This window comes from Salmo salar, chromosome 19 (genome assembly GCF_965601325.2).
Source record: "Salmo salar chromosome 19, fSalSal1, whole genome shotgun sequence".
NCBI lineage: Eukaryota > Metazoa > Chordata > Actinopteri > Salmoniformes > Salmonidae > Salmo > Salmo salar.
Window position 1 is genome coordinate 10,035,001 of NC_138309.1, and position 12,300 is coordinate 10,047,300.

General features: G+C 43.2%; 1 protein-coding gene across 4 annotated transcripts in view; it reads right to left on the bottom strand.

The window, feature by feature from the left end:
• zfhx4 (zinc finger homeobox 4) overlaps positions 1–10,453 on the bottom strand; it is a 120,795-nt gene extending 110,342 nt beyond the window's left edge. For 3 of the 4 annotated variants that reach the window (XM_045702079.2, XM_014157162.3, XM_045702077.2), the window contains exon 1: positions 6,397–6,687. The gene's annotated coding sequence lies outside the window, so the exon portion shown is untranslated. Of the gene's footprint in view, positions 1–6,396; positions 6,688–10,272 lie in introns of those variants that run through there. The other variant, XM_045702078.2, reaches the window with a different exon arrangement.
• Between the last annotated feature and the right edge of the window lie 1,847 nt (positions 10,454–12,300).

Sequence of the window (12,300 nt, forward strand, 5' to 3'; positions counted from 1 at the left end):
ACATGACTCATTGTGAGGAGACTTAATCCAACCGACCGACCGACCCCCTCTCTCCCCCCCCTCTCTCTCCCTTTCTCTCTCCCTATCCTCTCTCTCTCCCTTTCTCTCTCCCTATCCCTCTCTCTCTCCCCCCTCTCTCCCCCTCTCTCCCCCTCTCTCTCTCCCTTTCTCTCTCCCTATCCCTCTCTCTCTCCCCCTCTCTCCCCCTCTCTCTCTCCCTATCCTTCTCTCTCTCCCCCTCTCTCCCCTCTCTCTCTCCCTTTCTCTCTCCCTATCCCTCTCTCTCTCCCCCTCTCTCCCTCTCTCTCCCTTTCTCTCTCCCTATCCCTCTCTCTCCCACTCTCTCCCCCTCTCTCTCTCTCCCTTTCTCTCTCCCTATCCCTCTCTCTCTCCCCCTCTCTCCCCCTCTCTCTCTCCCTATCCTTCTCTCTCTCCCCTCTCTCTCCCTTTCTCTCTCCCTATCCCTCTCTCTCTCCCCCTCTCTCCCTCTCTCTCCCTTTCTCTCTCCCTATCCCTCTCTCTCCCCCTCTCTCTCCCCTCTCTCTCTCCCTTTCTCTCTCCCTATCCCTCTCTCTCTCCCCCTCTGCCTTTCTCTCTCCCTATCCCTCTCTCTCTCCCCCTCTCCCTTTCTCTCTCCCTATCCCCCTCTCTCTCCCTCTCTCTCTCCCTTTCTCTCTCCCTATCCCTCTCTCTCTCCCTTTCTCTCTCCCTATCCCTCCCTTTCTCTCTCCCTATCCCCCTCTCTCTCCCTCGCTCTCCCTTTCTCTCCTCCCTCTCCCTCTCTCTCTCCCCCTCTCTCTCCCTCTCTCTCCCTTTCTCTCTCTCCCTCTCTCTCCTCCCTCTCCTCTCTCTCTCTCTCTCTCCCTCTCTCTCTCTCTCTCTCTCCCTCTCTCTCTCTCCTCTCTCTCTGTCTCTCTCTCCCTCTCTCTCTCTCTCTCTCTCTCTCCCTCTCCTCTCTCTCCCTCTCTCTGTCTCTCTCCTTCTCTCTCTCTCTTCCTCTCTCTCTGTCTCTCTCTCTTTCTTTCTTTCTTTCTTTCTTTCTTTCTTTCTTTCTTTCCTTTCTTTCCTATTATACTTTTTAAAGGGGGGTTGGAGGGTTGGGGGCCCACTGGGGGGTTGGAGGGGTGGGGCCCCACCAACCGACCGACCAACCAACCAACCAGGGGACATTAGACATTAGTCAGCACAATTAACCAGGTTTCCATGGCTACTAATGAAATTTGGCCACGCCGCCACACCGCTTCCAGACATAAATGAGATGGGCTCTTATGCGTATCCACGGAAGAGTGGACTGACTGACTCCAGGCCCATTATTACTGGCCTGTTCCACGGCGGTACAATGGAGCCGCTTGTATGTTCACTGCTGATCCTCCCTCACACTCACACACACATTGCTCACACACACATCCCTCCGGCGGTACAAGCCCCCTCTGCCTGACAATTTGCATATGTTAATATAATTAGCTGCTAATTACACTAAACTTGTGCATATTCACAAGCAGCCGCCCCCGGGAGCAACGAGAGGCTTGAACCATTCCAAGTCTTTAACCCCTTTCTCTGTGTGTGTGAGACGTGTGTGTGTGTGTGTGTGTGTGAGTGTGTGTGTGTCAGCGGTACTGCCCCAGGGTAGCCACAGAAAGCCCCCCTCTTTAAGACATTAAGCTTGGCTGCTCCTGACTGACTTCTTGGCTTTTACCCCTACAGGCCTCTAGGCCCTGGAACCACAGTACTGACGCTTCACAATCTCTCACACCAGGAACACACACACACACACACACACACACTTCTCAAACAACAGTATGTGTATACATGTACAATAGATGTGTACGTTCTTCCATTCTCCTCATCATACCATCATGTCTGGCAGCATAAACACCTCGTTATAAACACACACGTTTTATATAAAACACAAAATATATAAAACATATAAAATAGTGCACATTTATTCCATTTTATTTATCATATTTAGATTTCCTCAAATATCATAATACGGATTATGGCGAAAGAAGCAGAAAGAGAGAGACCTCTTTAATACATTGACTCCTTCTAAAAACAGAGTAAAAAAAGAACTCAAAATGTGTGTGTTGTTTTGCTTTAACTGAGTGACTATGGGGAGAGAAGCAGTGTGGAGGGTATTTCACCACTGTGGATCTCTAACCTTACCTCATATCAAACATCAGTCAACTGTATGCATTACAACCATTAAAGAGATCACTGACCAACACTAGCCTACACCTCATCCCAAATGAAATTAAAGAGGGAAAAATGAAATGAAAGACTGAAGGAAAATGGAACAGGAAGATAACAGAACAAGCAGAGTATCAGTGTTTAGTTTTAATAATGGGATGTGGGAGGTTGTGCTTTTCACATCGTAATGGCAGTAAATCTTAGAGGAAGCCAAGCGACAGGGCTGCTATGATTACAGACCCATTGTCTCTGTCTCCCTCTCTCTCTCTATCCCTATCCCTCTCTCTATCTATCCCTGTCCATCTCTCGATCTAGGCTGGTCTTATAAGAACATTTAGAAAAATATCCCTAACACGTATGAAAATCACACAGCTGTGTGACATGCACCAGATGGTAGAGGAAGGAAGATTAAATAAGTGCACACACACACACACACATACACACACACACACACACACACATACACACACACACATACACACACACACATACACACACACACACACGCACGCACGCTCGCACACGCACGCACGCACGCACGCTCGCACACACACACACACACACACACACACAGACACACACACACCTATGTCAGACAGAGAGAGAGACAGCAAGACAGACAGTCCTGGGTGTACTGTCTCTTAATGAAGGTCTGCAGGGCCAGAGGAGTCACAGTCCATTCTGTTGACGTGAAATGAGATGCGTATGACTATGGTAATGAATCTCTGCCTGTATAATTATACAGGCTACTGCTGCTAGCCCATTTAATGTACCTCTATTCATCACACACACCACATATCAAACAACACATTTACAATTCCTCTCAGATATATTCAATTCCTTACGTGAATTTTTATATTTGCAAAAGGACAGAAAATGAATAAAAGAGAATCCTATTCGGCTGTCTGGTGTGTACAAAGATATTCTGTTCACCCGACCGTGGCATTCAGTAATGGGGATTTGGAAATAACCTAAGTGTGTGTGTGTGTGTGTGTGTGTGTGTGTGTGTGTGTGTGTGTGTGTGTGTGTGTGTGTGTGTGTGTGTGTGAAGGAGTTTCTCTTTAGTGATACCTACTACTCCGATTAGCAGCCCATCTTAAATATTCAACTGGACTCATATTTATTCCCTTTCTACCTTTAGTCTAGTTGGTGGTCTTTAAGCAGTGATACTGTCCTCCCTACTACGGCCTATAGGGATCTACAGAAGAGCAGATTAAAATGCAGGAAGATAGGCTTGTTGCAAGGCTCTCTCCCTCTTCCTCTCTCTCTGCAGCATAGGATTTTAAATCATCCCACCTCCCTCTATTAGAAGAGAGAATTATTGAGGTAGAAACCATAAAAAATGAAGGAGGGAAATTTAATCCCTGAAATATTGATTTGCACATTAATATCAGATAGACAGAGGGCGATGAGGCTGGGTGGAAATGACACATTGTCGACCCCTAAGAGAGGCTGGAGCCAATCTTCCTGCTGGATATGTCTGCACGGGAGAGTTATAGGAGGGTTTCACCTCTCTTTCTCTCTCTCCCTGCCCCTCTCTTCTCTTATCCTTTCCTCCTCCCCCTGTTCCCTTTCTCTCTGGTAGCACCTCGATCACGGCTGTAATGGTGAAATGTGTGTTTTACTGAGAAATATGGTGTACATATACTGAAGAGTAAAAAGCTATGTTGTGTGTGTTGACTACAGTGAAACTTTAAGCCATGAGCAGAACAACCATCTTGTCTTGTATCCCTGCCTGCTGTTTTATACACACTAATAAACATGTTATTATACAGTACTAATAACCTTCATGTGCTGTTATAACCTGCCTCTGCCTTTACCTTTTCCTACTGTAAGCATCTTGAGGAAGTCAGATGTACAGGTTTTTGATAATGAACAAGATTTTTCTCTTTCTCTTCCATTGTCCTCCCAACTTGGCAGTATAGTACAAACACATCCTGAATCCCCTATCAATGCATGCTTTATACCCAGGCTAATGTGCTTCACACACACACACACACACACACACACACACACACACACACACACACACACACTCACTTATACTGTTAATATAATAATAATAATCTTTATAATCACAGAAAGAAAAAAAACGCCCAGTCCCCAAACAAACTGAACATCTACATCATTGTCTTAAGAATGGGACTGAGAGAGATGAAGGAAAGATGTAGCCAATGTTCTGTGAGACAATTACATCATTAATAGTGATGAAACTGCAATTCTATTGTTCTATCTTTTCCCATAATGTGGGGTTTTTAACAGATGAAATGGAGTGTTACCATAGTTGATCAGAAATAGAACATTAGTAGCAGACGTGAAATTAACTACACTACACTGCCCTCGTCGTTATATAGCTTAGCATTGAACCCATTGCTCCCAAATCACCAGTATTCAGACAAATGTTTAAAGGCATCAAATATATCAAGTTTAATTCTCAGAATCTTCGAGGCAATATTTATTTTTAAATGCATTCGTTGGAAATATCTCTAAAATATGTTAATCATAGTCCCAATCCACTGTAGCAGTCTAATATTAATAATATTTATTATTATTATAATTTCATATAATATTTTATCCAAATAATTATATTCTAAATTGTACAATGGTATAAATAATTTCTGCAGTCCTCATTGTTGCATTAGCCCAACAATCCATGGAAAATCTCGTATTTCCATAAAATAGAAAATTTGGATGGATTTATTTCCAAAGTTATCTAAAGAATTATAAATATCAGAAAATAGCTCATATGATTTTTCCCTAAATCAAAGCAAAAACAAAGAAATGTAAAAATCGTCCTAATATGCCGAAGAGAAAGCCGTAGTTTAAATCCAGTAGAATATCATACTGCTGATGCGCGGTGAAAGAGCAAGCAGAGAGCGCAAACATACACACTCATACACAGTGTAGCATAGCCTACCGGAGTTTGAGACTGCCTCTCGTGTCACCGTGTTTTTTCTGCTCTCTCAGTGCAAGCGATCGATGTCCCTATCATTGTCGTGTCCCAATCCCAGCCAAGATTCTACCTCAAACCAGCCACCATGCAAAAAACACCACAGCCCCTCTCCTCGACTCTCCTCTCTTCCCCAAGTTGCACTAAACAATCACCATGCATCGACAAGTCACCACCGAAGCCTGGGGTAAAACCTCATCACTGGCAATGGAAGGACAATTCATTATGTGGAGAAAAAATATGACCCCACCAAAGCGAATGAAGGAGAGCAAATGGATCTTACGTTTCGGCAAGAGGACAGGAGTAAAGCAAAAATATAACCTATATTCAAGAGTTTGGGCCTCTTATGCTCTTTTTCCCAGTGCCTGTTTTAAGATTTTGTCAAAGAGAAATAAGAACCGTGAGTTTTTGGCTCCAGGGGATCTGCGTGCTATCAGGAGCCAAACGACTGGTCTCTCTCGGCGACAGCCACCCCTGCCTCCGTGCATGTCTACTCCTTTAGACGCAGCAGGTAACAACCCATTTATAGGACCGTTATACATTGATATGCATATTATCGTCTAAAAATACATTTAATGCATCTTTCCAAACAAGAAACAATACATAGGCTAAACGTGGAAATCGTGTTGCTCTTCGTGTCACTTAAGAATGCACCGTGGGTGTTACATGTAACAACAACGTGAGGAAGAGATCGACATTGTCAGAAAATATATGAATGGATACAATGTAGCCTAACTGCCGAACCATCAGTTCCAGCTTTTACAAGTGGTCCAGCACCGGAACCAAACAGAACACTTTCACGGAAAACAGGGAGAAAAAAGTAAAGTAGCCTAGCCTAGAAGACCACGGGAGATCGGACCTCGCGACGTTTAGTCTAGCGCCGTAATTAACCATGCCACACCGGGGAAATACGTGATGTCGTGTAACGATTTGTTTTACGGTGTATGGCATAGGATCAAAATCAGACAAACCCTAGTAAACTTTGAGCGCAGATTTGGCCGAGGTAGCACTGATACTCACGTAAAGGCGTCCGTCTGCCCCCTGACAGTTCTTTGCTGGTAAAACCAAAGCAGGACTTCCACAAACACCTCGATAGGCGATGTTTTCCAAGGCAAAGCCACTCACGAAAACATACCGCATGAAAACAGCTGTTATGCGCGGAGCGCTATTCTGCGGGATCCACTAAGAAAGATAATCGATACTTGACCTAAATTTAACACCAACTAGCCTACTCAATAAAAGTTATAGAAAAAACTTACCTTGATCGCCCCGCAGTTCGCTCCCCTACGTCTCTTGCTTTTGGTTTGAAAACAGTCACATCCAATGGTTGCGAAATATGATAACACAAAAATTGAAAAACGGGAAAAATTGATAATCCTCCCAACTTTATTGGAAAAAATATACAAATGACAGACGGTGTGAAAGCTATCCTTTGGGTCCGATCGGGGAAAGATGTGTCGACTGCAGCCTCGCAATTTCGGTTGTGGAGGGGTAGAGAAACGGCGGAAGGGAAATGAAAATCCGATATGTCTTTATTCTGCTAATTATTATCGTTTTAGCCCTGTTTAAAAAAATGGCTGATTAAGTTGAGTGCGCATGTCTTTGTGTGTCTATTCCCGATATGCACTCTGGGAATGGAAGAGAGAGGGCGAATGAGAGAGGGAGGGAGGGGGGGAAGAGAGAAAGAGAGAGAGGGAGAGAGGTGTAATTAGCGACCTGATCAACAGTCTCCACATTGCAAATGACGGGCTGAGCCCCTGTCTTAAGCAAAGCCCGTAGGACGGAACGCGTCAGATAGACCAAAGTGATCTTAACAGGGGGAAATCTTTACGTTTTACCGCCCGGTCCAACGACATGCAGAAAAATAAAGAGCCATTTCCTCTTAACCAAATAGGGTAGTATTACAGAGAAGTCATGTTTTTTTTTAATAAAGGTCCGCAGATGAAGAATAATAGCGTGCTGTATTCCACCCTACACATTGCAAGGTTCATATAGAATATGACATTATGTTAAAGCTTTCAGAATGTCAGTGTACATTCCAAATATAGGGATGTGTTTGCTTATTTTGATGTCCTGATTTGAATGAAAATAGGATCATATTTGATCTAGTGGATTAAATAACCTACATTTAATCTTCAGCGATGCACAAATTGAATGGCTTCAGTGGACGCTTGTTACAGATAGATAATAATTTAGTGTGTTTAACTGTGTTGTACATTTTTAAACTGACGGAACACCATATGTAAACAAGGGTATGTTGTCAATATATTGAACACAACATCGACATGTTTATTACATTGATGTAAAACTATGACAAAACAATACAGGATATGTCTGGCTATGAAAAGCAAAAGACAGCATGCTTTAGGCCTATATACAATATACAGAGGAGGAACACACCGGCCTTAACCGAAAGTGTGATATTTATTTTAATATCAATTAGATCCCAACCTCATAATTTGATGCAAAATCAATGAATTAAGATTATACGTAAAACTAAATTACGTTCTTCCATCAGTGTTTCTAAAGATTATGTAAAAGGTTGAATACTGTAGCATGTATTTGACTTATTATAGAGGCCGAAGAAGAACGCAGATACGCGTCTATGGATGTCACGAACATATACATCAGTATTTATGTTAAATAGTAGACTAATGCGCCTACATTACCAACAAAGAACCAGCCTTCAGAAGATATTGGTTGAAAATGTGTATGATGTGTTTGTGATGATGGTAAAACATATCTCTCGTGATGAGTGGAGAGCATAGACTATGCATGCATCACCTATAGAAAATAAAAACAGCAAATAGCCCACATGTGCATCAAAGTCATCAACATATTACAAACTCCCAGTCCACATAAGACGACAATGGGCCTAGCAGAACCAAGCGGACCTCTTCAGATAATGTTAGAACCATTAAATCAAACAAACCATTCAAAGAAATACATGTATGTATACAGAAGTTGCGTACGTCCGTAGTAGGCCCATTGCTCTATTCCCATCCACCCTATCTCTTTTTATTTAACCTTTTCTGTCTCTTAATAGTCGCTACCGAGATAGACCTTACACGGTGTTAATCGTGAAAGGAATCAGGAGATCGCTTCTCCTTCATGAAAAAAATCGAAGGGGGTGAATTGACTGAGCCGGGGCTTGGGATCGTACGATAAGGCTGTTGGCAGTCAGCTACTTCCTACTGAAGTAGCCTACAACTGAATAGGACCCACCCGGACCCAGCCCGAACCAAGCCCGACCCAGGGCTGTTGGAACCCGGACTACTGGGGGCTGTGACCCGGGTTAAAGGTGTTCAACCGAGGCGTCCCTTTTTTTACCCTGATCCGAGGCTGTGGCTCTGGCGTCCTCCAGGGATTCCAAGCTCTTCTCCCTTGAGAGGCGATTCACTCAGCGGTAGGAGAAGCCAGACAAGCCGCTGCCTGGTTGGACAAACAGCATGGAGCACGAAGCAACGGACGGAGCATTTCTGTTCTCAGAGAATCTTTAGGCTACAGTAGCCTATAATGCAAAACCTGGTGCAATGGACTAAATGTTGTTTTGAATCTTTACCGTTGACGGTTTTATTTCGCATGGATGGAGGACTTTGTAACTATTGATTGATTTTGTTTTTCAAGTGGTCGCTTTTTTGGGGGGGATATAGAGTAGACGCTGGCTGGAGCCCAGATTGGACTATTACACTTTTAGTAGCCATAGCTCTTAGGCGACTGCGAGGGACTTGTCCATGTTGTATACTTTCGCTTGTCTTTTCATTTATTTTCACGGGGGAAATGAGAAAGTAAGACGGATTTAAGGGACTGATACTGCTTATCTTAGCTTCATGCATTTTTAAATCCCCGGGTCGCCTCCCTCTCCCTCTCCCCGCATACGATGCTCTTTCTCCGGGGGCTGCTTGACAAAAGACTGCCTTAACTAATATTTCGCCCCATTGCCATATCGCTGCATCCCCAATTAATAATAGATTGCTATCTGTAAAGTCAGTGTGTATGTGTGTGTGTCCTCAGGTTAAATGATAAAAGGACCTTATACCAATTGAGCTTTTATCAGAATGACCATTTGCATGTGTTTAATTTTCAAACGAAGAAGAAAAATATAACTACTTCTGCATTGCTTTTTGTGAGTGGTTATTACAATAATATGACAATTCTTTTGAAAACTAAGTTTTATATGATCAAATTCCTGAATCTTTCTCTCTGGGTCGTTGTGTTCCACTGCTTTGAGACATGTTTAGCCCCCGGTAGCGGTACTGGGACTGTCCTGCCATAAGGGACTAGGAGGCTGTTTGGTTGGGGGTTCTCCCTGGTCTCAAATCAGATGGTTTCAGTCCAAAGCGCCGGCGCCCTCTGGGGTCCGTTTGACCCTCTCCTCAAAACACACAGACCCAGTGAAAAACCCTCTACCCAACACAATGGCTCATCTCCCTACACACACAGAGCCAGACCCAGAACAGTCTACATTCACAGCAAAGTGCCAAACACATCTCACAAAAGTCAGAGAAGCAACAGCACACATGCATCGTTTGTAAGCAACGGAAACAAGAGGGTCATATTTATTACAAATAAAGTTTTATTTGATCAAAATCCATAACTATCAATGGAAAATTATCGCCAAAAAATAATGGCATTTATGGTAAAATCATGTGCATCAAAATGGTCAGAAATTAATTACACAGGCCTATCAGAAATCACGTAGTAAATTTCATATTTGAATATTGCGTGGCACAGTGAATTTGAATAAAACAAAGGCTTACGATGCAAATTAATTAATTCAAAATGGAAATAATATGCAACTTCTTTCATATGGTTTCACTTGCAAAACACGTTTGCCGAGAGAAAGAAATACTATTCCCATAATTTACAATACACATTACGCACATACATAACTCCACAGAGAAATCTCAAATGTTGTCTCCTTCCATTAAAACACAGAAAAATGTAGAAAATCCGCTACAAATGAACTTTTTTCCCCACTGAAACCCAACCTAAACATTCTCGACGTTTTAATGGCATAGATCCTTAACCAGACAACTCGCATCCATAAAAACACAATCTGTTTCAAACTTCCTTTAAATTCCCAAAAGCACAAACTCACGCAGCAGCAGAAGATAAATAAAAAGTACATGTACCTTTGGTAAAATAGCATTCCGCTTTTCTTCTTTCTCTTACTCTCTTACGCTCAGTAGCGATCCGCTTATAGCATATGGAATCTGTTTTGAAAATGCCTAGATTTGGCACATTGTCATTGAAAAGAGGGGAGCGAAGTGATGCCACTACAGAATAGAGGAAATGAGTTGCGCATTGGACGCAGCCTCCCCTCCACGCGGATTTATCCAACTTTAATTTAATATTCCGCAATCACACAGTGATGGCATATAATTCAAGGAGAATTTCAGAAGAAGGAACTGCTTTGTGTTTTTCCACTAGCATTTCATCTGCAGGAGAGGTGGACAATGCTTTTGTACCTATTATCTGTCCTATTTCTCTTATTTTATTTGTCCCCTTCTGTTTTGATATTTCACAGCAAAACAACATATTTTTATTTGTTTGTATTTAGATCACCTGTGAAGAACTTCCGGCTTATCTGTGGCTCGTGTCACGCTGGAATCATTCCCAACATAAAATCGAGACCCATAAACGCTTGTTTGTAAAACACTGAGCCCAGAATCAATGTATTGGGACATTTCGATCGATTATATAAACGAAAATCCATACGCAACATGAGGCCGATATCAGCCCACTCTTCCGCTCTCTTGAAAGTAGAGGAAAAAATAGATGGGAAAGAGAAAAGACAAAAAGAGAGTGGGATTAAAAACAAAGTTTATGTCAATGTTGTGGCTACTCAGAGTAGCCTAATTCCAGATGGGAAATTATAGTACAAACCCTGATGACAACAATTAGACTAGTGCGTAATCAAAGCGACAACACGTATTACGGATACATTTAAAGGGTCAACTAGCAATTCCAGCCAATATCCCATTTCAGCGTCACATCACAATAATCAGCCGGTTCTAGACGGCCTTTCATCAGGCATTAATCAAAAATGCTAAATCAAATTAGGGGCTATGTATACACTTCATAGCTTGGTGGCATCGTTACCAGCTGAGAAGAAAACAACCCAACACGCTCGTTTATTGCATAAACTGTCGATTAATAATATGCGATATGATTTTAGGGAGAGAAGAGAGGGGAGTTAGAATCACGAGATGTCAATCATGTTACATTTATATGGAATCACAGCTGCTTGCTTCTCCGGACTTGGGGAGGGGTGCGCGAGAGGGGTTAAGGAGGTGTATGGAGGGGGTGGCCACGCACGCGGTGCCATTCTCTTTATTTGATAAGAGGAAATCAATGGAAGAGATTGTAAAGTCTTTAATGGGGCCAGACGCGCGAGCAACGTGCACGGTGTTCCCGGGTTTAAAAGGGGTGCTTGGTGAAAAGTGACTTGCAGAACAGCGGCGCGCGAACGGGTCGATCTGGTGTGGAAATCTACACTAAACTGTACACTCATACACTTGGTCACCTCGCCTCCACCACACACACACACACACACACACACACACACACACACACACACACACACACACACACACACACACACACACACACACACACACACACACACACACACACACACACACACACACACACACACACACACACACACACACCTCTGTCTCCCCCTCCATCCCTACTTCCATTCAATCTCCCTCACCCTTGTGCCCCCTCCCACTTGGCCCGTGGTCCTCGCCATGCGCAAGCTATTCATTGTTGTTTAATAGACACGCGCGCAGGAGTGTCCTTCTCCTATAAATCTATCTATGGACTCAGAAAGGGCCTCTCCCATATACCTCCACATACCAGACACAAACCTTATCAAAACCACTTATAACCTATAGCACAATAATTTACAAGTCCCGTGTATTTTACAGAAATATGAAGGTGATAATAAGAACAAAATGTCATTTGGTAGACGCACCTGCACTCTTTGTCCCTGTCTTCTGACATACACACACCCACAGAGAGAGAGAAAGCGCGCGCGGAAGAGAGAGAGAGACAGAGAGAGAGACAGAGAGACAGAGAGAGAGAGACAGAGAGAGAGAGACAGAGAGACAGAGAGACAGAGAGAGAGAGACAGAGAGAGAGAGATAGAGAGA